This window comes from Sphaeramia orbicularis, chromosome 16, assembly GCF_902148855.1.
Source record: "Sphaeramia orbicularis chromosome 16, fSphaOr1.1, whole genome shotgun sequence".
Taxonomy (NCBI): domain Eukaryota; kingdom Metazoa; phylum Chordata; class Actinopteri; order Kurtiformes; family Apogonidae; genus Sphaeramia; species Sphaeramia orbicularis.
In genome coordinates this window covers 34,563,645-34,591,509 of record NC_043972.1, presented here as the reverse complement: position 1 = coordinate 34,591,509, position 27,865 = coordinate 34,563,645, and the positions used below count along the sequence as shown (strand labels likewise).

Genomic DNA, 27,865 nt, shown 5'->3' with positions numbered 1-27,865 from the left:
ACTTTGAATGTGAACATGAAGGACTAATGAAGGCGCCGTGATTTTAATTTTCCGTACGTGTGCGTACAACGTGCTTATCAACAGTCCCTGGTGGTTGCGTCACAGGCTAGCAGCCGCTTTGGTGATAGGAGGGGGAGGGAGAGAAAGAAGAGTTGAGGAGATACCGGCATAGGACGTGAAAAGCCAAGCAGCCGTTGAAAGGGTGAGACGCAGGAAAAAGAAATTAGAAATTAGTAAGATAAGTAACATAATAGGGTCACAGTAACGCCAAACGCCAAGCCTGAAATTGCCTGATGTTCGAGACCTAGCAAGTTTTAACAGCTGGGTGTTAGCTAGTCGAATTTCGGCTGTCGGTTCTCACTTTATTATTAAATAGGAATTAACTGTGGGCTCTGGTGAAAGTGTAACGCTAACTGACAAGCTCGTTTCTTTTGGGATTCGGAGACTCGACTGTGCTAGCTTGTTAGGTCTGTTAAATTTCAGTTGGACCAGGTTGACAAGTTGTGGTCTGGACTTACCTGACAGAGAGAACTCTTCCCCGCCACCTCCACACCGCGAACACGGGGTTCGTCCAGACACAGACGAACCTGTAGTGTCCGTCCACCGAGGAGGAGGAGAGGGAGAGCACGGCAAGGCAAGGCACAAAGAGCGGAGAGCATCCAGAGAGGAGAGGAAGGAGGACGGGACGGAGAGAGTGCGTTCAGGACAACAACGGGGACCCAGCGGAGAGCATCACTCCTAAATTTCAGATTTGCACAAACAACGCTGCACATAAGCATCATCTAAAAACGGTAAGACCGTCCATGTATGTAGCCCGTATATTAGCCCGTGTTGTTTTGTTCTGGTGTGTGTATGTGTGTGTATGTGTGTGTGTGTGTACATTGAGGGGGGATCGGACAAAGAGCGAGGGAGCCCCATGACATCCGTGTGTATGCTGTAACCTACAGCTGGCTAAACAAAGAAACCGCTCTATTGCAAAGATTTAGCCCCATCACGCAGTTCCTTTTCCTCTTTATTTGTAGACATCCTGAACGCCGTTTATTCACTAAAAGGTAACGCATACTCGCTGATATTTTAGATTAATGTGGATTTAATTGGAAAAAGTACCATTATTGTTTTTTGATTGGCTCATTAACATTTGCATAATTGTTTACTAGAAGCTCAGGAGCTCTTTGTCAGGCTGGGTTATAAATATTGAAAATAATAGGGTAAATCTATATTTATTTACATTTTTGGGGCACATAATTTGTAACGTAACAGTGTGTTTTAATGAGATTATTTTTTTAGAATATAATTTGTGTTTTAAATATTTTTTGTTCTTCATTTATTTCTAACCCTTGACAAAATATGCTGTTATAATTTGAATGAATGCTTTATTGAAACATTCATCCCTTAATATTATTACTAATATTGTTACAATTCCTTGGAAATGTAATAATTATCAAATGTATGTATTACAAACTTATTTTTACGTTCAATAGACATACTATAATTATTACAAAAGGAATATTTCCAAGATGGATGGATGATTTGTGCTTAAAGGTAGCACTGTTTTGTTTTTCCTTCTCCCTTTCTGGCTGTGACCTGAAGACTCATCCAGCATCAGTTACTTATCTCCAGGGATACCTACTCCTGATCCGATCCTGCACTGCCCAGTCGTCCTCTCCACTCTGTCCCGATGAAGGAGGCCGATGCTATCAAGCTGTTTGTGGGGCAGATTCCCCGGAATCTGGAAGAGAAGGACCTCAAGCCTATCTTTGAGCAGTTCGGCAAGATCTATGAACTAACTGTGATAAAGGACAAATACACAGGCATGCACAAAGGTAGGCCTAAATGTCATGATACAGTCTAAACTGATACAGACAAACAGTGTGACACTTAGAAGGACAGATGGATAGATGTGTGACAGTAAGGCAGATAGATGAGTGGATTTTTCTTTTTTGTTTTTTTACTGCACTGCTGAGTGTAACGTGTCACCATGGAAACTGTCACACCTCCTCTCATCTCCATCTCCTGTTAGCAGTAATGTGAAATCACCAGAACAGGCTAACAAACTCACTCTGTGTGCACTGCAAATCAAAGGCGCATGCTTTTGGCAAAAAGGCAATTTATGAATATACCTCCACACAATACTATTATACTACATACTTAATAAACCTGTAAAGAGAAGGTTTAAAATATAAAATGTCATGTATAGAGTCAAGGTCCTCTAATCAGGTTAATCATTAGGTTAAATGGTTCTAACAATAGATTGTAATAAACAGACAGAATACAGAGCCTCCTTCTCTCTTCCTGTCTTTCGCTCTCTCACACATACACACAAACACACACTCTGACACACACACTCTGACCTGGGGTCCTGTGTGTTATGAACCAGATTAGGCTGTATGCTCCAATCAGTGTAATGGGCCGGTAAGCCTGGGTGACACAGGGGAAAGAATCTGTTGTTTTGAGAATCCCCACAGCCGCAGTAAGCTCCTGTTAGGAGCAATGAGATGGACCATAAGATGCTTGTGTGTCTGTGTGTTGTGTGTACTGTCCCATGTGTGCTTGTCCACCTCTCTGTATTTTTCACCTTATGGCAAAATGTTGAGTCACTCACTTTCATGTTTCATTCCTAATTGTCAAATCTTCTCTTCTTTACTCTGAATCTACATTAGTCTGTCAAAGATGTCACTGGGACGCTAACCTGATGCTAATCTTGTTGTCTTAGTGCTGGTGACAGGTGTAGTAAACAGCTCTGGCCAGCCAGATCTACTACCTACCCCTCCCTCACACACACAAAGACACAGGTACAGCACATAGGAAACAAGAGGAAGTGTATTTGGAGTGATCGTGAGGCATGCATAGTGGTTGGTATAGGGCAGGTACCTGACTGTGCCGAACCTGTAAGGCCTTGTTAGCCCTGCGCACACGTCTGTGGTGCTGTCATGTGTGCTGACTCGTGCCGTGCCGTTCTGAAATGTGTGCAGTGCCGTGGAGTGTCCTTCTCTGCTCTAGAGTGCATCATCATGGTGTTGTCAAGCATAGTGACAGTGCATGAATATATTTCAGAAATGAGTATAGGTGACAAGTAATGAGGGAAAGAAAATCATATAGGAAACATTTGATTGATTGGATAGGTGTGTGACTGCGTGTGTGTACAGAGGAATTACACAGGTAAAACTGATATTTCCCCTTTCTTTCTTTTGTCTCTTTCTCTTTGGCAGGATGTGCGTTTCTGACGTACTGTGCAAGAGAGTCGGCACTGAAAGCCCAGAGCGCTCTACATGAGCAGAAAACATTACCAGGGGTAAGTGCATAACAAAAAAAAAAAACAAAAAACAACGTAGACCCACATGCGTCCCCAGACAGTATACTCTTCACACTTACATAACAATACACAAGCTCGCACATACATTCACATCGCCAGTGCTCCCGGCTCCTCCTCCACCTTCTCCTCTCCTCCTCCTCCTTCCAACCATATACACACAGACGCTGCCGTCTACCTTTTATGCACACACATAAGTGGCCTCACATCAGTGTGTGTCTCTGCTATTGGACGTTCAGCTCCCATTAGTAACACTGTGACATAACTCAGCAGCCAGCAGGCGTCTTGCTGCTAAGGACAAACACTCCCTCTCACAGGAGACGTACAGGGTAGTCCGTGAACATTATCATCTCCATTTCTCTATCTTTCTTTGTCTCTTCATCTCTCTGTCTTTCCCTCTGTTAGCCTCTGGTGATAGCTCCCGCCTAGAGGGTGTGTGTAATTAATGTGGCCATTCCCCTTTGTCTCATCCCAGTCTCCCTCAGTCTCTGTAGTGAGATATTGTGCACTGCTGTGGCTGTGCTGGGATAGGACACTTCATTATGGATGGGGAACTATGTGAGATTTGTGTCTGTCTCATAGGCCCTGCCTCCCTGTCCCTTCCTCTTTCTCTTTTTCTCTCTGACCTGGTTTCTGCTGCAGTCACTTGGATTTTAAAGTCATTGTTTTGGAACCTTTTATATTTTAACCATTTTTTTTACTCCAGAATTACCTATCATTCTTGAATAAAGACAGTGAGATATGAAAGTAGAACTGCACAATTAACTGAATTGTATCGTCAGCCTGTGCAATTATATAATCGTAAATGGCTGCAATTTAAAGGTCCAGTGTGTGTATGGTGATATTTTGTATTCGGGGACACTGGGCAGACATGGTCCTGATAAAAAATGTAAATTGAAAGTCATTACACTTTTTGATCATATTTTGAAAGTTTTTTTTTTTTTTTTTTGTAGTAGTTCAAGTTTGTTTGAGTTTTTAAAAAACACACATTTCAAAATGATCAGTATTCTCTGCTTCTGTTGCGACCTGAAAACCAAGCAAAGAGATTCATATTTCTGTTACATATAGCAATATTGTCGACAACGGCACAATGACTTTTTCACTAAATTAAAGCTTTATCCACTCAAACTCTGATTTCCAGCAGTTACAGTATGCCAGAATGGTGAATATACTCACACCATCTCTGAGCTTTCCTCTATCTCATTCTCCTCGTGTCGTCCTGCCAATGATCAGAGTTTCAGTTCCTGTACCTTCTCCCTAGGCTGGGCTGTTGATAACATCTCTGTGAGAAAATGGTTGGAGGAGAGCCTGAAGAAAAAACGCTTTGGGGGAGGGGAAATGTTCTGACATACACAAGAACAAATCGCCGCAATCATGTATGCTTCTGCATTCATATGTACACACTCGTAAAAACACAGCATGTTAATAATGACATTAATCCAATTAGGGCCTACTAAGGAGCCTGACCTTTTCGCTGCCTGCAGTGGCCGTCCCTGTCTCATGCTGCTCTTTGTCCTTTGGCTTATCACTCTAATAATCTCTGCTGGTTTTTTCTTTATAATTTCCTGTTGATGACATAGATAACAGACTCATTGCAGTAAAGGGAAATTATTCTAAGTCTACTTTACAAGTAGGTAGTTCTGCTGGATTTCCAGATAAATTGTGATAAATATTCTGGACACACGGCGGAAACATTTGCAGGGAGAATACTCATTAGTGGTACAGATTTACTAAAGAGCCAGCACACAACAATCAGAAACACTGCTCCCCTGAGGAACACTAGTGTTGAAATGAGGGTGTGGCTATCGTGTGCTGGGTTTTCAATAAGCCTGGACTGTTAATGAGGAATATTACTATTTCTGCATGTGGCTTTCTTCAGTTTGAAGTGTCTTTCCACTTTGACATTTATATGAAGGAGATATCATCTGTCCAAAATGTTTAAAGAACTCAGTAGAAGATAGATGAATTTTTCAGGACAGTTAATTGCTCTATTAAGTTGACCAGTGCTAGTTGCAGTGTAGAGGTTTATTTTTTTCAGTAATGAATTAACGTCTTCTTTTCTAAATAATTTTTCAGCTTTAGTTCAGTTTGGATTCCACCTACACAGTAACTCCTTGTATGTTTTTAAAGGCCCTCTTCACAGCTTGTTGATTCACCCTGCCTCTTTCTTTGCTGTCAATCCATCCACATTGTATGTTTCACTGTATATTGCGCCGCTCTTCCCTTTCACTACCTGTCTATACCTTTTCTTGATGCTGCACATCTTCCTTCTCCTTCCTAGTCCTTCTGATTGCTTTCTTTGGCAGGATTTAGAAATGGCTTGAGACGATTTCTCTCTCTCTTTTTCACTCATCCTTCTTTTGTCCCATTCTTTTCTCTCCATAAGAATTGCTTTTTCATCTTCTTCTTTTTATTTTCACCTTACCCTCTATACTTTCCCTTCATTCCATTTTATCTCTTTTTTTCTCAAATCCCCTCCGTCCTCTGTTCAACTCCTCCCCTCACTTTCCTGGTTTCTCTGCACCAGTAGAATATTACAGAATGTTCTCCTCACTACCCCCAACCCTTTCATCGCTCACTCCTCTCCTCTCTCAAATCTCTTCATGGTATTCCTCTCTCATCCTCTTTTTCCCATCCTGCTGTCTTTTAACTCATTTTTTTCCTCACTGCACACTGCTTGCACTCACGCTTCCTCCTCAGATTCTCATTTCACAGTCATTTATGGTAACCCTTCTCTTAAAGTCTTCCTCTCAACATCAGGCTTTCTTTCTCCCTCGCTTTCACCCACCCCCGTTTTAGTTCCTCTACTCCCTGTCTCATTTCCCCTCCTCTTGATTAGTTGACCCTTTTGACCGCTTCACACCCCCATCTCCTCTCTCTCCTCCCCCTCTCCTCGTCTTCCCTGGCTCCACTTGTTAAGCTGCATGATTAGTTTCTCACAAACTCATTTTCATAGCAAGATCATGGGCTCACTGTGGGGCCAACGGAGGCTGAGGTGTGTGTGTGTGCATGTGAATGGTCTCGGTTGACTGGACTTTGAATCTTGGGATCACTCCTAATTGCAATCACTGGTGAAACATCAGGCATGACTTTAATAGTACTGTGGAACTGCACACTAATACAGATGTGTTTCTTTTACACCCATGGCCAAGCAATTAACGGTTTGGGGACAAGTCCAGTGCTACTGAGTTGTCTGTCAGTAACTGATGGGATTTAACGCTGATTTAACAGTTTCAGTCAGCAGTGTTGGAATGAAAGAAGGGTAACAAAACACACAGAGGGAGGCAGAGAAACTATACCTCAGATGTCACCCTGCTAACTTCAGCAGAGGCAGTAGACTGTCAGATTGGAAAATGAGAAAAAGGACAGAGGGATTGAGAGAAAAAGAGGGAGAGAGATGAACAGATGGCCTTATCAGAGTGTCCTGCATGCGCCTTGTGTTTAATTTGGACGTACAGAGGGAGGAAGAGATGAGGAGAGGGAGAGGAAGTCAGAGAAAGATGCATTATATTAGTCACAGCGGCAGAGATGTAACAGTGGAGCCACTAGTAAGTCCCACTGTAGACACAGATGTTTTGGTGTATTAGATGTGGTGTAGAGATTCCCCCTGGGACACGGCCACATTAAAGAGCTTAGTTAAGCTGTTAGATATCAGTGCTTATTTGCACTTGAAAATTGAATTTTTTATTCACATTTGCATGCTGGGTTGGCACCCAACAAGAATAAAAAGTACAAAATCTGCTTCAGTGAATATATATTCTGGTCTTACTGTGATGATCCTTAATTAAAAGAAAATAATGTGGAATGACATACAAATAGGGATCTCATTTTTTAATTCCATTGCTTTTAACATTCCTCCAGTCTATCCACCTCTCTCTCAGAGAAGTCACACCATATAAAGGCTCAGTGTTAATCATTATCTTATCTACATGCATGACATGTAATGTATAGTGACAGATTCATTTACATTAAACTCCTGTAATCATATGCTGTTCAGTGACTTATCGGTATACCACCAACCAGTTTTCTAAGTAATGCATGTCTGATTAGGGGTTGTTGTGGTAGGGTGACTGCATGTATCCCAGGTCAAAGGTCAGGTCTCAGCCTCTTTTCAACACATTGGCATGGGCTTGTGTTGGCACTATAAAACTTTCCTGCAGAGAGAGCTATGAAACAACATGTCCCATGAGTCTTTTGACCACCATTTTGTAGTTTAATATATGAGCAAGGCCTAGGGAAGTGAAAGTTGACATACACAATAGTTTATTTGTTTGTTGAAAGCTTTCTTACAATTTCTGTTTTAAAAAATAGTCTTCCATTTCAAAGCAGAATTTGGTACACAGCCTTAACTCAGTAACATTAGTGCTAGGTAAAACATATGTATATGGGTTGTTATTATCACACTATTTAGTGCGATGCATTTTCTGTTAGCTTCCTCAACTTGTTTACACAAAATTTACAGTAATCATGCATAAAAAATTGTGCCAGCATAATCTTCATCCTCCCAATTTATTCATCTCTCTTCTCTCTCTTTTCATCAGGCCCCACTTCACTCACAGCCTGTTTAGATTTAACCTCATATCTCCCTCGACTCTATCTATCTCTCTATCTCCCCCAAACCTACTGCTGCTGTATTTCCTCTCTTATCCTTCCCCTTATCATTTTCTTTTGTTCTTTGCCGTCAGTATCTCTCTCTCCATTTAATCTGCACTCTCTCCTCTCTGCGTTTATCACTCCCATCATCTACGTTCTAACTTCAAACACCAAATACTCTCACACATACACTTATTAATGTACACACTCTTACACTCACAAACACACTCACACATCTGTTTGGTCACGCTGGCATCCGCAGATCTTAGTGTAGGTGAAATTAAAGTGTGATAAGCAGCTTACCAGGTGCGTGTTGTCATGCTTCACTGCTCTCCAGGCAGCACTCTGCTCCCTGTTCTTTGATTAGAACCAAGCCGTACTCTAAAAACACACACAAACACAAAAACCACACATAAGCACATGACACAGTGTATGCCTGCTGAATTATTAAAAGGCAGAAGATTCACCACAGGACAAGTAGTTAACAATTACTGATACAGCAGGAGATCGATACCGTCATGAAAAATATAATAAAAGTGAATAGTGATATTGATTAAATGCACATGCTATATATGACAGCATATTTAAGGCGATGAAGCTGATTTCTCCAGGGTTACTGTTGAAACATGCAAACATTACTGAAGCTGTCACATATTTTATTGAGACTGAATTGAAGAGAGAAGGAATTCATTTGATATTCATGTTGTGGGCTGAAAAGGCTATACTTTGTACGGAGCGTAGTACACAGTGTAACCTCACACAAACCAAGCTGGATACTTGAAAGCTACTGCAATGTATGACTGAACTACTTCTTTAAAGTTATCTTTGCGTCTTTAGGCTTAGTTTCCCAGACAAACAATAAGCCTAGTCTGTGACTGACAAGTTTGCCTTAAGATCTTTATTAAATTTTTCTTTTAGTCTCAGACTAGGTCTAATCAGTCTCTGAAAAATGACTGTTAATGTTTAAATAACTTGACTAATCCTAAACCCACTACTAACTAGGCACAGAAAACAGATATTGAAGTTTTTGGTTCACCAACAATCCAGAAGTTTCCTTTAAATTTTTGGATGTTGATTTTACAATTTTTGTAAACTTCATTTCAGGTGTCTATCATTCAGAGCTTATAGTTGATCAGATCCACTTGGAATGTTTTAATGTATGTGTGTTGTATATGTTGTGTCTGTGTCTCCATGTGGAATCTAAGATGCCTGGCAGGCAGGTTCCCTGTGGGGCAAAGCTATGATGAGCAATTATCCACTAGGGCGACTTTGTAGGCTAATTTAGCATATTTATGTGGTCAGCAGCACTGTTTACTATTCCCCTTCACTGCTTACTGCTGCACTTTCAATTTAGAACAGACTCTCTCTCTCTCTCTCTCTCTCTCTCTCTCTCTCACTCTCTTTCATTTTCTCTGTGTCTCTTCCTTCCTTGCCATCCCTCTGCCTCTATCTCTCCCTGCATGATGGGGTTTGTGATGTGTATCACTCCCCCCTTCCTCATTCTGTTTCTCTATTTTTATCCTCACTGTGTGTGGGATGGGAAGGGAGTTGAGGGACAGGTGTAGAATCATGTGTTTTGTGTGTTTGTGTGTGTAGAACGAAGTACAGACAAAGAGGAGGATCCAGAGAGAGTGATAAGTGGTGGGGGTATGCAGACTAAGGGGAAGGAGTGTTGTTAGTGGTTGTATACAGCTAAGACCAAGAGGGATTTAGCTTGTTTGTTTTAAGCAAAAGTCTTTGGCCTATTTGTATGTGCTTGTATGTGTATTTGTGCATGCGAGTACATTTGTGCATGCAACACAGAGAGAGAAAGAGTGGCTGCCTCATATTTCACCACAAAATTGAGGCAGAATCTAATCATAGCCTCATAAAAGTCTGACCCTGGAGAGTGCAGCCTGCCTCTTTAAGGCCTCCACACACATGCATGTTGTGTTTCCGTGTGTTCATGTGGCATTACATTGTTACATTGACTTTAATGCATTTGCCGGAGACATACTCTAACCTTAAACATAGCTAAAACATGCCTGAACCTAAGCCTTTCCCTAAACTTAAACTAACTCTAACCTCACCATCTCTAACCTAATGTTATGAAAGCTGAGTCTCCACAATATAAGCTGTCACTTTGTAGGTCAGATTTAAACTCTAATTGGGTCTCACAAAGTCGATGCACAAATAAACACACAAACACACACAGGAACATTTGAATTCCAGCTAGTTTAAAAATTATGTTTGTGTGGACACATGATTACCAGGGTATGTGACTGTTCACTGCCAAATCTGTGTCTCTCAGATGCTGAGCTCTAAAGTAGCCCAAAGTTGAGTTGAGTCCATATCACACACCATCTGTTTTGTAAATCCAGCCAGCTACAAAAATCTGCAGGGTCTAGTTTACAGATTCATAGAATGAAAAGGAGTATTTTGTTGCAATTATCTATCATTATTATTGCATCTAATGTTGGACTGACTTACTTTGTTTAAGCAACTTAAAGCTCCCTTCAAACTCTTAGCGAGGCGTAGCATTCACAGATTTCCATTTATATATTGGCATATAACTACTAAAACTGGACACTTTGAGCAATGAACTAAATTTTAGACATGCTCATTTTAAGTATATGGCTGTCATATACAACCACTACATTTAATTTGATCATTATTATTATTATTATTATTATTATTATTATTATTATTATTATTATTATTATTATTACTATTAGAACACAGTGGATTCATGTATTTGTGGTTTTAAGGAATTATTAAGGAAAGGAAGCAAAACTATATTGCAGCGTGAGCCAATAAAATGACTTAAATGTATTGACCTTAACAGATGCCTAGATCTCAGCATGTGCATGTGTAGGCCTTTGATCATATACTGTGTAGCACTGTCACTCTGATCCAGTGCCAAATCATATTGCAAACATCCCTCCCTCCCTCCCTCCCTCCCTCCCTCCCTTTTTTTTTTTTTTTTTTTACTTCAGTTGATATTCACCCTTTCATTTCCCCTCCCATGCATAGGCCTTACGGAGCTGCTTTCAGATATTTCAGGAGTTGCCATCTGCATCTATTTACAATCACTATATATAAGTCAGATATTTTTGAAACTAAATGTTGATGAAAATGTGGCCACATTGACTGTTTTAGCCAATGCTCAGTAATTTTCAGGCTTATAAAGAAAAAGCATATAATATGAGTTGGCATATTTAAATCTGTGTGTGACTGTAGTCCTCCAATCCAGACACCTAATTTGAATATGTAATATTTACATTGCTGGTCTGAGATGAGCATATAGAGCAGGGTCCATATGAGGGGCCTGAATGAGTGTGTGAATTTGTCTGAATGAAAAAAGGGGGGTAAGAGCAGTACAGGAGGGCTGTGAAGAGGTTTGGCATGAATAGGAGTGTATAGACAGAGAGGGGGTAGGGTGAGACAGGGGAGGAGAAGAGGAGGTCGGGGTTTGAGAGAAGGAGGAAACAAGACAAAAGTTTTCCATAATGAGCATGGAGGAAGGGGCAGGCGGGTGGTGTGTGTATGAAAGAGGTTTTTCTGGGTGGTGGAGGAGTGGGAGGGAGTCAGGGCGCACTTCTGTCAGTTTAAACAGAGACATCTGTCAGAGGGGGCCACTGGTGTGTCTGCATGTGTGTGTGTGTGTGTGTGTGTGTGTGTGTGTGTGTGATTAGCCAGACAAGGGATGACAAGACTTTAGAGGCACCTGGGGTGTGACCTTCGCTCTGAGGTCTTCTCTCGAGCCACACTTCAGTGTGCTGTCCGGATAATTGCCTTTGTATACTGACCAGAGAGCAAGCTGCAGCCTTATACGATCATACACACAGAGGTAGATCACTGCTAAACAGTGCACTGTCCAACAGAGAAGAAAGGAAGAGGAGACAACAAGGCTTTCTCTGCTCTTCAGTTTGTTCATTTGTAGCAAGAGACAGTTTGGGCTTGTTCCAGTGGTGTACCTTATAACACAGAGATGTGCAGAGTCAAGTGAAACTAATGTTTCCTTTTAACAATCGGAGGGTTTGTTTGTCTTTATTGCTGCATAGATTTTGATTTTAGAACTCATTTTTACCAGTTGAATGTAGGATTGTATAAACTTCTTTACATTATGAGTTTTCTTTTTATATGTAGGATTGTTTTTTTAGGATACAGATTACCCTTTTGCATAAAATAGATGTGTAACATATAATGTCAAAGGAAACATTTCATCATATGCAATCAGACAGCACATGGGCCATATACTGAGATTAGAAAGATGTGTAATTCTGTGTTCATCATGTTTCCATCTGAATGCTCATAAAGACCTTAAATTACAAGAGTTTGTCTAAAAAACTTCAAGGCTCCTTAAACATTTGATGTATAGTGTAGGGGTGTAAGAAAATATGGGTGCTCCAGTATACCGTGATATTTCACTTCACAATATTGTATCGATATTAAAAAGTACTGTATCGATATTTTTAGGTATTTATTTAAATGTAGATTTTGTGGAGGTTCATTTTTGTTTTTTTTGTTTTTTCTTTTTTGTTTATATTTTGTTTGTTATTATTCAACAGTCTTTTATTAAACAATGTTAGTTAGTTACTTTGTTGGGATTGCACAAAAATAATATGAACTAATAGAAAATGAACATATGAACAGGATCTTAAACTGTAATGTCTGTAAAATATAATTTAAGTTTGAACATGACAAAGTTTTGTGATATAGCATTAGATCCTGTTCTGATCAAATAAAAATGTGTTTAGTATTTGTGCAGATTCCTGGTGTAATTCAGTTCTTCAAGGAAATAATCATTTACAAAAAAAGGAAATAAATAAAAAATTGCCTTTTAACAGTATCATGATATATTGTGATATATCGTATCGTGATCTTAGTAATGTGATTTGTATTGTATCGCCAGATTCTTGCCAATGCACAGCCCTAGTATAGTGTGGTATTATTATTAAGGCGTAAATTAGGTATAAACCTGAAATTAGTAAAATAAATAGCTTTGTAAACTAAACTAAAAATAAAAACAACAAAAAATGAATATGCAACTAAATAAAAATTACAATAAATAACAAACACAAACTAAAAGATAAACAGAATTTCAGGTATTATCTTAATAATTTGCTTAATTTTCATTTTAGACTATTTCTATGTTCAAGGTTCATTCAGCTCTAGTTGCTAATTGCTGATCTAGCAATGTTTTCATCATTTTATAAATCAAGGCTTTCTTCATAATAACTGAAAAACTAAAACTAATGCTAAAACGAAATAAAAACTAAACTAAAAATAGTCAGTTCCTCAAAGTAAATAAATATTTAAGTTACAGTAGATCATAATCAATAAATAATAATGACAGTAAAGTAATAAAATAATAAATAATAAATCAAGATAAAATGAACATTCAGTGGTCCTCAGTGATAACTGTAATGTTTTGATAGTTTAAACCCAGGCCACCCATTGGTTTCTGTTGCACATCAGTCCCAGTCCATTCCCATTTTCCTGTTTCTTTACTCATCACTACTTCTCTCCCCAACCCAAAATGAAACAACATTCATTCTTACGTTTACTTCACAACAGCAACTCATCAACATTTTAATATTATACGTCCCTCTTTGTTTTACCTTAAAACTCGAAACAGTGCGTGTTGCTTTAATTTTATGGTATTCTGCCAAATACTGTAACTATCTGAGCTTTCAAAAATGTGTCACTGATGCTTTACTAAACGTAATCTCAGTGAATATGAGATTTTTGCAATCATGAATTTGTATGGCTTTGAGCAGCCTTTTTAATTCACAAGCTCATTTCCCGAAGGACTTACACTCCCTAAAATAGAAAGAAGGTCCAAGTGCATAGGTCTAACAGTTATCTGCTATAGTGCTGCTGGATTATGTTGGACTAAATCCAAAGGATCAAATTTCAGTGAGTGCTTCACTGCTGCATCCAGAATGCCCTCACTGGGGTCTGACAAAAACAGTACAATATTATATGGATCAACAGGGTAGTTAGTTCTGCTTTATGCATGGTTAGATACCATTAGTATGGAGGGTGATAAGGAGCATGAGAGAAAGAGGGGCAGAGAGGGGAGAGTATGTTGGTAATCCTTGCTCCAGTAGAGATGTTGATGAGGGGTTAACTGCCAGATAAAGTATTGAGTGGAGATGAAGGAGGGCAGACTTCTCAGGTGTGAAGAATGGAATGAGAAAGACAGAGGAAGATGGGATGAGAGCAGGGGGATGGGTCGCTCAGGAGGTTGTATTATGGTTGCAGGCCCCCGTTGCCAGGCGACAGCTGAGCGAGATGCCGGGTTGCTTGGTAACCTGAGGGATGCAAAGCCTAACGTGGTGTAATAGAGAGAGTGAACAGAGAGAGGTGGGGTGCAGCTGTGCTGCTGGGCTGCTCCACCTTCCTGCTCACTCTCTATTTCTCACATCTGAATGTCTTCATCCAGCAGTGAATGATAGGTGTTAACTATTTCATCAGGTAGCCACAGATGCACATTATAGTGCTTATTTAAATGGTAAGAATTAAAAACAAATGTTTCATACTGACATAACTGGATATTTCTTTAAGTTTGTTTATTGTGATTTGTCATCTCAGCTATTCCAGGATTACAGTAAGATGATTTACAGTAAATTAAAATTCACAAATGTATCTAGCCTCTGAATGATGTGAAAGTTAAATATAATGACCTGGTTGATCATCAAATGCTACACATTATTGGGAGTGAATATTTTCTGTTTATATCAGAAGTCACCCCTAACCTGCGAACACATGTTTTGAACCTGTATGGAACATAAAAGACAATATTATTTTTTATTTATTTTTTTTTTACAGATCACCATGAAAAATATTTAAAGATGCCAAAGTAGCTCCTTTGTCAAGTTAAAATCAAAGCTTAATTATAAATAAATAAATAAATAAATAAATAAATAAATAAATAAATAAATAAATAAATAATAATAATAATAATATCCATGAAATTGTTATTATCATGTGTGGCACATGTATGGCACCAATATGGAGTCAACAATAATGCTGTGTTGCCAAATTCTGATTTAGTTAAATCAACATAAGGGTAAGGATACTGAGTTTGTGAGTGTGAAAGATATGTCATAACAGTGATCATTATTAATAATTTTTTTGAAATGTGGTGTTCGGGTAATACAAGAGAAGAAGAGAGAATAGGAAAAAGAAGTAAGCAAATGGAAAAAGATTGGAAAGAAGAGATGCCCATGACATCAGGCAGGGTATGGAGGGATTATAGAAAAGAGAGAGGAAAGAGGGGAATTGAGGATGGGGGAGAGGAAGAGGGAGAAATAGTGCTAGATCGGAGAGGAGGGATATAAATAGTTTTCCTTTCTTGTGCACTCTGGAAAATGGACATCTGAAATTGTGTGGATGGAGTGTTCCAGAGGGAGATTGAAGGGGGAAGGGTGTGTGCTTTGTGTGTGTGTGAGATATGAAGAGAGAGTGATAGTGCGTGATGGTACACACACAGACACACGCCACACACACACACACACACACACACACACACACACACTGTTGTCATTCTGTGCACTGTAATCAGTTTTGTATTTCTGTTTGCAGGAACATTTTATTCTTGTGAAGCATTGCCCTCCAGTGTTTTGAATGGCAAAAACATGAATCAAAAGACCAGAATGATAACATTGATTCAACACTGTATTTTAATCTTGATTACAAGTAATGCGTACACACACATTTACATACGCACACCACCCCCTACCCTGATGATGTGGTTTGTTCCACTGATTTTGCGTAGGTGGGGGAGGGGGTAGAATACGATTTGATTGGATAATCCAAGGATTTAATATCCCCTAATCCTGGCACAATCCTCTCCGCATTACTGCAGGGAGTAAGATTAACTGTATGTGTGTAGTATGTGTTTGTCTCTGAGAGTGCAAAAGGGGCGGGCTGTTGGGAAAACTGTAGCGAATACTGTGTGGATGGGTGGGTGGGTGTGTGTGTGTGTGAGTGTGTGTCAGTATACATCAATAAATGACATGTACTGTGTATGTATTTATGTTGGCACCATAACATGTAAATGAAGCTGTGTTTGCATGCTAGGTTTGGTCAAGCGTGTGTTAGTGGACATGCCCACTCTTAATGCGAGTGGTCATGCAGACTCACACATGATCATAGAGCACATATCTTGCCTCATGCATCGCCGCGCTGCTGCTTACATACAAATGTACTTTTCCTCAGAGAGACAGAAACTCTGTCATTGGTATGCCGCAGGATGGATCATACCAAGCTACAGTATGAAGCCAATTCCTTGTACGTGTGCACGTTTGCAGATGGTTACTGTTAATTAAGTCTTAATTGGAACGTGAGTAATTAGAGGATAATTTGACTTGAAAGGACTGTGTGGCTGTTCATGTGTGTTGGAGTAAAGGAGCGAGAAAGACAGAGTAAAATATGAAAGCAGGGACTGTACTTTATTTGCATTTTTCTCTTGGGGCTCAAGGGAATTTTAATTACTCTACTACAATATAGATTCAGTTCCCTCACCTTCTCCCTCTCCTTGTCTTGCTCTAAGCTAAATCACACTTACTTCTTCCCCCTCTTTATATTGCCTCTCTACAATATTCTCATAAATTTCCTGTCTTATTAATTTTCCCTGTTCTCATATAGGCTACATTTTTTACTAATGTGCGGTTTTGATTCCTTCCGTCTGTATTTCATTAGGTAAAGAATAAGAGGGGGTTTATGGAGGACAGCAGCAAAGCACTCACAGCACAAATTCTTTGTTTACCCGAAGAGCACAGCAGTCACCCTTGGCAACCAGCATCCTTGTTTACCTACCCAGTGTGCCGTCATATGATTGCCATGACAACGAGCTGGTTGCCATGCCAATTTTCCGATGCCATTGTGTTGTTTTTGTAGGAGCAGTGTGCACCTTTGGCCTGCTTCTTCCATCTCCTCTCTCTGCCATTTTTTTTTATAATACAATGCAACTGCAATTGTACAGGCTGTAGAGCTGATTCACAAACACACTGATGATAGTCTTGATTGATAGAGCTTAAGTTCAGAATCATTAGGATTTTGTGTTCAGCCTGTGTTACTGTCACAAGAATGAGCTTGAATAGGCCTAATGAAGGAAGAAATGGAAGAAGTGATGGATGGATAGCAGGATAGAGAAAGGGTTAGTGGACACAAATCTCGCTACAATCAGCCTGCTCCACAACACAGCCCAAAATCAATGAACAAGACGGGACTGATCGATGAGTTGATAGCACAAGATGGATGGCTGTGTGGATGGACAGCAATAACACCGGGACAAGGATATGATGGATGGATGAACGGATGGATGGACGGATGGATGGACGGGCGGGCGGGCGGGCAGCAGGCGGGCGGGCAGGCAGGTGGACGGATTGTAGACAGATGTTGTAAACCCAAGGTCAAAGAAGTCTGTTTGAGTGAAGTGTGTGTATTTTCTGTATGTTTATGTTTATGCTGACAACTCCAGTCAGTAACGGTGTGAGGTTAAAATGTACATCGGTGTGAAGGAGGCCATGTGTCTACATGACTGTGTGCTTTGAGCTCTAAACGTTTTGTGTCTCTGACTGTGTGTTAGATGGCCTTGCCTTAGATCAATAGCTTTGTGGTGACAGCTAAGAGCTGATTAATCAAATGTATGGATCAGTCTCTCTCTGCTCTGCCCTCTCCTCAATTACCAGCTTCATTACATTGCCTTAACACCCCACTGGGACCTTTCTCCATTCTTCTTTCTCATCCCCTGCCTTTCCCTGTACTCCACCCTCGTCTCTGTTTCTTCCTGTTCCTTTCTTTACTCTCATTCCTGATTATTCCTTATTTATCTCCACCTTGATAAAATCTACAACCAGTTCACCATTAAAAGAAAATACCAAAAGAATCAATAAACAAGTGGTGCCAGGCACAACAAACCCCACCCCTCATTCATATTTCAACTATTATAAGTAAATGGGAAGATTTTTAAAAACCATAAAAAAATTGAACTTTGACCTACCTTTCCCAAAATGTAATAACATCTGTTCTGGGTCACTGGCAATCTATAAACCCAGTTTGGTATGAATTGAATCAATAGTTTTGCTGCTGAAGTGTTAACAAACAAACTGAAACCAAAGACAATACCCCTTGCCTCCCTTTCGGGGGGGCGGGGTAATGAAGACTTTAGTTATTAACAGTAGAGTGAGAAGCATTATCTAATCTTTACTGAGATCATGACATTTAAAAAAAAAATTGTCAGGACCAACAAGGAGACTTGAAGCCGATATAGATTTGCAGTAATGAAAATGTTAGTGTCTAAAGTTACAGTAAGATTAAGTTCATCATAAATTTGAAATTAATTTTTCTTATCTTCAATCAACTAATTATTCATCCATAGTTATAACTGGATTTTTGCCACATTTAAAACACTGGATGTGAATATGGGAGTGTCTACTCCACCAACATGCACTTTTCTCTTGTCTCTTTGCTTTATTTCACGAATTGATGTCACTCTCCAGTCCAGTCTGCCCTCTCCTTTACCTCCCTCTCTCTGCTCTGGAACTCCCTCTATTTCTTCTCTTCATCCATTTCTCCTCTCTCTTTTCCTGGCACTCCTTTCTTTCCTATTTTCATCACTATCACTCTGCAGCCACCCATCCCTCTGGCATTAACTCTGTCTCACTGCTTCACTGCTATGACTAAGCACTGTGTGTGTGTGCATATTGTGTATGTAGTATGTTTTGTGGCTGTGTGGCTGTGTGCCTCTCATGCCTGTGAGCCTGTAGATAGCATGTGCGTGGAAGGGCCATTTTGAATATGTTTGTGTATGAATATATTAGCACACCACACATTAAATCTCTGTAGTCGTGACATTTTTAGACAGAACGAGTCACGACTGAATCACGCCCTGTTCCTCCCTCCCCCTTTTCTCTTTCTACTCTTTTTGAATCACCCTCTCAGGGGCAGCTTCGCTTTCATCCTCCCACTCTCTGTATCACTCTTCATGTAATGCCTCTCCCCAGCTTTTCCATTCACTCCTTTAGTTTCTCTTGGCCTACCACCTGCCCTTTCAGTCGGTCAAAGTCAGTCGGGGTCCCCCAGGCCTCTCTCTCTGTCTCTCGTTCTCCATCCTTTTATTTTTAGCTGACTGCGCCTGTTCCCTTCACACACTTGTCATCTCATCCCACTACAATTTCTGTTACCCTCTCTCTCTGCCCTCTGCTCCCTTTCCTCTACCCCCTACCTCTCTCTCTCTCTCTCTCTCTCTCCCTCTTATCTTTATCTCAGCCTACTCTTGTCCCTCATCTAATCTGTAGTTCTTCTGTAATCCAGATCAGCTGGCCTGCATTCTTAATCTCGTCACTTCTCAATCCCCCTTAGTACTCCAATCTGCGGTTGTGTGTATGGGGGAGAAATCAGAGATGGTAAAGTTGTGTGTGTTTTGACACTGGAAGAGAGCAACCAGTGACAGAGATCAGACACACCTGTCACCTGTTAACCCTGATTTGTCAGTGACTGAAAAGCACATAGACACACATGTACACAAAAACTTATTCTTCAGTGTTCCAAAAAAATGTTTTGCCCAAATGAAATAAACGATAGAAAGAGTGGTCAAAATTTTAGGCCTTTTCAGCAGATATGGCATCATTCAGTTCGCCCTTATAGTGCTTTCCTATGTAAAAATCATAGCATAACCTGAGAACTACAGGTGAAGTTTACCCTGTGAAATCCTGCATTAAGACCAACAGAGAGACACTTGTTTATGTTGACCATCTGTGTTGATGTTCTTTCTTGTTTGTCCCACAGATGAATCGGCCAATCCAGGTGAAGCCCGCTGACAGCGAGGGCAGAGGAGGTGAGACAGGCACTAGTTCAAATTCTCACCACACTTTCCACTCCCCCACTCTAATTACCCCTATCTGTAGTGAATACTGCTCCCTGGTGGAGAACAGTGGTAGCTCCCTCTGGTAGCTTTAACTTCCACAGTCCTATTTACAGAGCTTTGTGATGTGAAACTAATTTATTTTCTTCCACACTTCTATGGTCTCTCAGAGGACAGGAAGTTGTTTGTGGGCATGTTGGGAAAGCAACAGAGCGATGAGGACGTCAGAAGGCTGTTCGAGCCCTTTGGCAGCATAGACGAGTGTACTGTTTTAAGAGGACCTGACGGCACCAGCAAAGGTACAAAACATAAAACATACATAGTGTAAACATGTCCACACCCACATACAAATGAAAGCAGCATCTTGCTTATTTTACGTATATTCTGCTGGCAGTATGTGAAGCTCTAATGCTGCTGTTACTGATCTGTTTTGTTGTAGGATGTGCATTTGTAAAATTCCAGGGACACGCTGAAGCTCAGGCTGCCATCAACAGCCTGCATGGAAGCCGCACAATGCCTGTAAGTTTCCTGCATGTAATTTCACATACTTGAATGTTCAAATATTTAGACTCATGTTACACATTTCCTTAATTTGTGCACTTACTCATCAAATATCAAATGTCTCCCACAAAGACAATTTAGAGAAATCTGTAATTTTAACTGCTTAGTCTCTGTCAATGGCATCATATTAGGATATTACTTGTGACTAGTTCCATAGAATAAAATCACTAAATGTAATGTTAAAAAAAAAACTTTAATGCATTACCTTGTTTGTAAATGTGATTACTGCCTGGTATTTTCTCATACTAGTTCATGATATATTAAAGTAATCTTTTGTAATTGTTTTGACTGTAAAACCCCTTGTGATATAACTTGCACACAGTGCATTGAACTGATTTTTTTTTTTTTTTTTACAAATATTTAGGAGACTCTAATGAATGTACAGCTCAGGGGCACAGAGCTGTTAAAAGTATCTGAGGGTAATAATGTAAAAATAATGTAGGTACTAAACTGTATGTCTGCTCTGGGCCATTGCTACACGCTGAGATTGGCCTGAGCCCCATGTGACTCATAAAAGGATTAAGTGGATAGAGGAAAATTAATGAATTAATAAACATGGAGCCCAAGTCCCATTAACACATAAAGATGACACATATCATCACTTGTAATTGCAGTTTAAACTTATGTCCATTTCTGTCTGTCTGTCTGTTTCTCTCTCTCTCTCTCTCTCTCTCTCTCTCTCTCTCTCTCTCTCTCGCTCTCTCTCTCTCGCTCTGCACAGGGAGCATCGTCCAGTCTGGTGGTGAAGTTCGCCGACACAGAGAAGGAGCGGGGGCTGAGAAGGATGCAGCAGGTGGCTTCGCAGCTCGGCATCTTCAGCCCCATGACCCTCAACTTTCCCGCCTACAACGCCTACACACAGGCGGTCAATGCACAGGCAAGCATCACACACATTTAGATGCACAAACACACAATGGAATAAATACACAAGTTTCTAAGGGGAGTGCTGTGCTTATGAAAGGATGTAATAAGTTTGAAGAGGCTATCAGTGGTCTAATTGGGGCTAATGTTATTACCCAGACAACAGAACATACGTCATCTGGCATTAGCTTTCCCGCAACACACAACCATTAACCCACTGACTCAGGACATAATGGCCCTGTAATTAGATCTCTATTCATCTGTTCCTCCATCATTCCCTCTCCCTGTCCCCTCCTCTCATTTTTTCCCTCTTTCTCTCTCTCTCTACTTCCCATGTCCATTTAACTGACTCTTTGTCTTCTCTCTCCCCTTCACTTGTCCCCCCACTTTCTTCCTCCTCCCCTTCTTTTCCTCTAACCCTTTCCTCTGTTTCCTTCCCTGTCTACAGCTTGTCCAACAGCAGGCTCTGGTTGCCCAGTCAGCGTACTTGTCTCCTGTGGCAACAGTTGCCGCCGTACAGATGCAGCAGATGGCGGCACTCAATGCCAACGGAATCATTGCCACACCCATTACACCCATCACACCATCCTCGGGTAGGCATGCTCACACACACACTGGCCATACACGTACATACATTTGTTTATGAGCAGATTGTGTAGCATAGAATGTACAGTTGTAGTTTAACTATATATTATATATGTTGTTTTGTGGTCATAGAAGATAACTGCATGAGTGATGCTAATGAAGATGAGATTTTTGAGAGAGTGGAAGCAGAAATGTAATCATTTTTAGTGAATTTTACAAGCAACATAAATTCTTCAAAAATAGCATCATACCCACCCCACATGTAACTCCTCTTACCCCCTGCTGTCACTGAGTATGTTAAACTGGCACTACTATATAGGAGAATGTTCAACAAGCTACGCATGTATTAAAGGATGCACAACAAATTACCAAATTAATCCATGGTGTGCAGAAATATGAAGTGAGTGTCAGAAAGGAAAAGACCTTTTGAAATAGTGTAAGAGGTTGAACCAAAGCAGCATTTCAAGGGCCATATCCAGATGTGTATCCAAAGCCAAACTTCATCATTTCATTATTTTTCTGTTTGGTGGAGGAACAACACAATCAGAAACTTTAATTCATTTCTGTTTGTATTCCCATAGTGTAGCTCTGATTGTTTTCATACTTAAGTTTGACAGTATAACCCTTATCCAGCGAGAGATTGTGGGTGGAGCAGCCTCTCTATATTAGGCATTGCGCCAGGAGGGTTGTAAAGCCAACAACTTTACAACCCACATGTCCGGAATTTATTTACAGTATACAAGGGAGTCTCATTAATGTGGGTGATCTCTGTCCATAGGTACAAATACCCCACCAACTATTGCAGCAACGCCTGTGCCAGCTCTTCCACCGCCAATAGGAGTGAACGGGTACAGCAGTGTGCCAGCCCCAACCAACGGGCAACAAGCAACAGAAACACTATACACCAACGGAGTTCATCCATATCAAGGTATTTAACAAAAAAATCAACAAACATCAAGACTGTTACACACTACTTTCTTTTTTCATTCTCACTTTTGTTCCATTGTCTTACTCTGCAGCCCAGAGCCCAGCTGCAGCCTTGGACCCCCTACAGCAGGCATATGCAGGCATGCAACACTACACAGGTGTGCAAATTGGAGGGATGTTATAATCCAATTTATCTTGTCAACAGGCAGAGGCATTAAGATTACAGTGGAAAAGTAAAGCTCTGAGTTGATAAATTATGGCAGTTATGAGCAGATAGGGATCAGCTGTGCAATCAGGTCACAAGGATGGTCAGGTGAAGCCCACTGAGTGGCATGTGAGACCCCAGAAAATAAGTTGAATGCTTGTAAATATCAGGATATACAGAATTTTTGTATAACAGGGAACAGGACAGGCCCAATCTAATGGTGTATCCCATTTTATTGTGACAAAATTCACACTATATTGCCTGGTTAATGCCGCTAATGATACCATAATGCCATCTGCATCCATAATTCTTTTCCATGGAGTTAATTTAGGACCATAATGTGTAAATATCAGTCTGAGTCCTACAGTGTTATTGTTTGACTTGCTCCATTGAACTGTGTTACACTTAATAGTTTTCACCTTCAGCAGGAGACATTTCAGTTCTAATAAAATGACTCTATTGGACGCTGCGATGTTGCCACCTGTTGTTTTTACCCAATCAGATTATGTTACTGTCTTGTCTCTCCCAATAGCGGCGTATCCTGCTGCCTACGGATTGGTTGGGCAGCCGTTCCCCCAGCAGCCAACACTGGTTGCCCAGCAACACCAGCAGCCCCAGCAACAGCAGCAGAGAGAAGGTGATGTGACTTCCTGTCTGAGTGGGGACACACCCCACTGTCCAGTGATTGTATTGAAAGTTTTTGTTACAAGGTTTTCACAGCTGGAGATAATTTATCCAATGTGTATATATGTGTGTGTGCGTGTGTGTGTGTGTGTCCCAGGTCCAGAGGGCTGTAACATCTTCATCTACCACCTGCCTCAGGAGTTCAGTGACTCTGAAATGCTGCAGATGTTCCTGCCCTTTGGCAATGTCATCTCAGCCAAGGTGTTTGTTGACCGTGCCACAAACCAGAGCAAATGCTTCGGTGAGACACACAGACGGGACAGAAAGAGGGAGGGGAAGGAGAGAGCAGATGTATCAGACAGAGGAAAGGACATGTGAAAGAGAAAGGGAGTGGCTCTGTGCAGGACAAAATTTTGTGTCTATTCACGTATTCAACCACAGGTCCTTTGTTTAATCTCCAGCACAGGTTATGCTGACTTAAAAGTACACTCTGAAAGAGGATTTCAGTTAAATAACACGTCTCAATTTCAACCGTTTTGTCTCTTTTCCAGGATTTGTAAGTTTTGACAACCCTGCCAGTGCTCAGGCTGCCATCCAGGCTATGAATGGTTTCCAGATTGGGATGAAAAGACTGAAAGTGCAGCTCAAAAGGCCCAAAGATGCTAATCGCCCATACTGAGCAATATGTGAGGAGGAAAGAAGAAATATGGAGAGGTGAGGTGGTAATGAGGAGAAGATGAAAAGAGAGTTTTTGTATGTTGGGGGGAGCAGGAAAGAGGCAAGGTAAAATGGGGCAGAGGAGGATGAATTAAGATTTAGTGGAAATTAAGTTGACGAGGTAGCTATAGCTTTGGCACTGTACTGCTAATTAAAGGTACAAACTTAAGAGGAGAAACTTAACATGAGATATCAGGTAATGTGCTGTGGCTTACTCATATGACAACGGCTTAATCATCTCAGGAAATACTAAAATATTGTTTTCCTTTTTATTTTCTTTCACAATCTTATTTATTTTCTTTCCTGCTGTTTTGATCTTTTCCTGATACGGCAACTTACCTCACCCAAGATCCTCCCGTCCAATCATAATTCATGAGGACCCCATCGCTATGGCAATGGTTGCCTAGTGACCGATAAAGCCCTGACCCCCCCTTCCTCTCACATTGTTGTAAGTTAATTGGTTGGCCTGTGTTTGGGTTGCTGTGGCGATTGATTGCCTGTGTTGGTTGCCCTTGGCAAATTTTTGTTCTGTCACCTCGAGCAACCAGCCATGCGTTGACCTGCATGTCCTGTTGCTGTAGTGACCACAGACTGTGTTTGGTGCATTGTGACTTTATTTTGTATTGACCTGTGCACATACTGATCAATAACTGTCAATAGTCAGGACTGTACTCAGAATTAATTGATTTGATTGAATATATTTCATTACTGCATAGTAATTTATAAATTCTGTAGTAACGCTTGTTATTCTTTGCAGCTTCGTTTTGATCAGTCTCTGTAGTGTTCTGTTTGGTGTCATTATGATTTGAACAAACTGTTTGGGTAAAGTAGTGAGCGTGGGCATCTATGTGTACATGTGTCTGTGTTACACTGTTAGTGTGTAATACAAGAGTGCATAATTCTTGTTGTTTTGGTGTTTGTATAGAGAGGTCACCAGAGGTTTCCTTAGATGACTGGGTTGACAAATGTAGAGCAACAGTACACTGTACTGCTACATATTATCAAAGGATTTAGTTTACAACACAAAACAATAGTTTTACAATTATGATTATATTCAGCACACTTGAAAAACAGGCCTCATGGGAAAAAGGCCATGTCATGGTTATACAATACATAATGCAGCAGTTTAAACATGGTATAAAACATTGGTCATTAAGGCAAGATGAGAAAAGAACAGGCCAGGTTTACTGACTAAAGCACACTGTGTTTTTGGGCAAGCATGCATTTTGTTGAGCTGTACTCTGATAGGCTGAGTTTGTATTCCTGGATTCTCATTTGCTAGACTGTTTAATGTGGCACTTTAGTTTTTTTTTAATTATTATTATTATTATTATTATTATTATTCCTTTGTTTCCCTCTCTTGGTCTCTTTCACACCCTCTATCACTGCTTTTGTGGCGTTTCTTCCCCTCCCTTCACAGCTTCCCTCCTCGTCCTCCTCCTTTTCCTCCTTCACACCCTTTATCTCCTACTTATCCTTCTCTTCCTCAGACTCTTCACTCCTCTCCATCCCAACTTCCTCTTTCTATCCCCTCTAGCTCGTGTTTTGAGGTAAAGGGTATGTGGTTGTCATGACGGAAAAATAAGTGCCTCTTGCTTATTGGAGAACAGCCTTCAACTATAGGAATTCTGGGAGAAAACAAACGAGAATACAGGATAGATCTAATCCCTCTGAGGTAAATTTAATCCTGCACAACCTTAACTAAAGCAGGGAAAACGTGTAGCTGCTGTTAAGTGACTGTGTGGAGGCAGCACACATTATAAATAAAGGATTCTGAGTCTATTTCTGGAGAGGTTTTTTACATAACAAATCCTGCTGGATAATGAGTGGGTCCTATCTAACAACTGCCACTATTTGAACCTTTAAAACATGCTGCCACTGATATTTCCCGTATTGAAGCTATCACCCAGAATTTCTATACTGCAAATGCTAGAGAGTGATGCATGTTGTAGTAGTGTTTGCCTGCAATTATCTGAGGCACACGAGTGCAGCACCTGCTCATAAGGTCACATATGTTGAAACACTCGCACACATACGAACCTGCAGAGACACTTTGGCGCACAGCTTCATGTGTACAAAAGGACATGAGTAATGGAGTTTCACTGTATTGAGTTGCATGATCCAGACACTGTGTGTGTATGTGTAAAAGCACCATGATTTATTGCTTTTGAAGACAGAGCTGTACAACTGTGAATGATGCTTTTCTTAAAGTTGTGCACCACCCAGATGAAACAAAGACAAGCTATAGGAGCATCCTAAGGTGCAGTTTGCTGCAAGATTTGTGATAGCAGCTCCAGTCAAGCCTTCAGGAGAGAGTTGTGTTTGTTGGGGCATGTTTGATAAGATGTAAAGATCAGAGACACACAGAGCTGTAATGTATTTATAACGATGCGCAGTCTAACATGTCCTTCCTTCTCTGTCCCTCTCTCCTTGTTTATGTGTCACTCCCTTCACCTCTCTCTCTCTCTCTCTCTCTCTCTCTCTCTCTCTCCCTCCCTCCCTCTCTCTCTTTCCGTCCCTTTACAGGTGACCTTTCAGTGTCCAGTTGAGGTGGAATCCCAGGGTTCATTGTGCTTTCAGACTGTCTGCTACCTTTTGAGCGTCTGGGGAGTGCAGCGACACACACACAGCGAAACACACACACAAAGAGAAACACACACATGCACTCTCAATGCTGAACCTCAAATGGTACAAGGCTGATATACAAATGTACATAAAGTGCACAAACACACAAACCTTACTGACACTTACACAAATACATACTATTCTCACGAGTCAGTAACCTTACCCTTACAGCTGAGAGCTTGGTTTGACCCTGGTCTGCGTTCAGTTTGCCAACATATTGTCTAATACAGTAATGACAATGCAGACCAAGGTATGTATGAAAGGTACTGATGAAAAATGCTGATATATCACTCCAGTAGACTTTAACATGTCTATACCATGTCTATTACATGACAAATATAGAGGGACCGATGTTTCATAATAAAAAAAAGAAAGAAAATACAAAAAATACGATTAAATGAGTAGGTTAGAAAGACTTTGGAGAGGATCCTAATGATCTGTAAATAATTTAGTTTACAAAGAGCAGCATTTAAAAAACAAGAAAAAATGCAAAAAGAATACTACTTTAGATAAACACTGAACAGGACACAGCAACATTATTATTATTATTATTATTATTATTATCATTATTATTATTATTATTTATTATTATTATTACACCTAGTACATCATCATCCTCTTAAAGGGATATTACATTCCAAATTGTAAAATGGGAAATCACTAACCTATTTTAAATTTCTACTTAGATTTTAGGTGAAACACGGGGGAGGGGGGGATTGCACTTTTATTCGGGAGGTTTTAATATTTGAGCTATTTTTTATTTATTTACTAATTTATCAATTATTTTGTTTATTGGGAGAAGGGGTTTGAATGGGTTGCAATATTTTGATTTTAGAATTTTCTAGAGAAAACCTTTTGAGGGCCTGTTTCTGTCAGACTCTTACAATCGAGTAATTATAATGTATGTATTAATTATACAGCGATTATATTTATTTCTAATTTATTGAAACCTGTTTTTGATCCCTCTCTTTTAAGTTAAAATAAAAACTATCATACTAAA

General features: G+C 40.3%; 1 pseudogene; it reads left to right on the top strand.

Moving 5' to 3' along the window:
- Window positions 1-145: 145 nt before the first annotated feature.
- LOC115435556 (CUGBP Elav-like family member 3) lies at window positions 146-27,865 on the top strand (annotated as a pseudogene).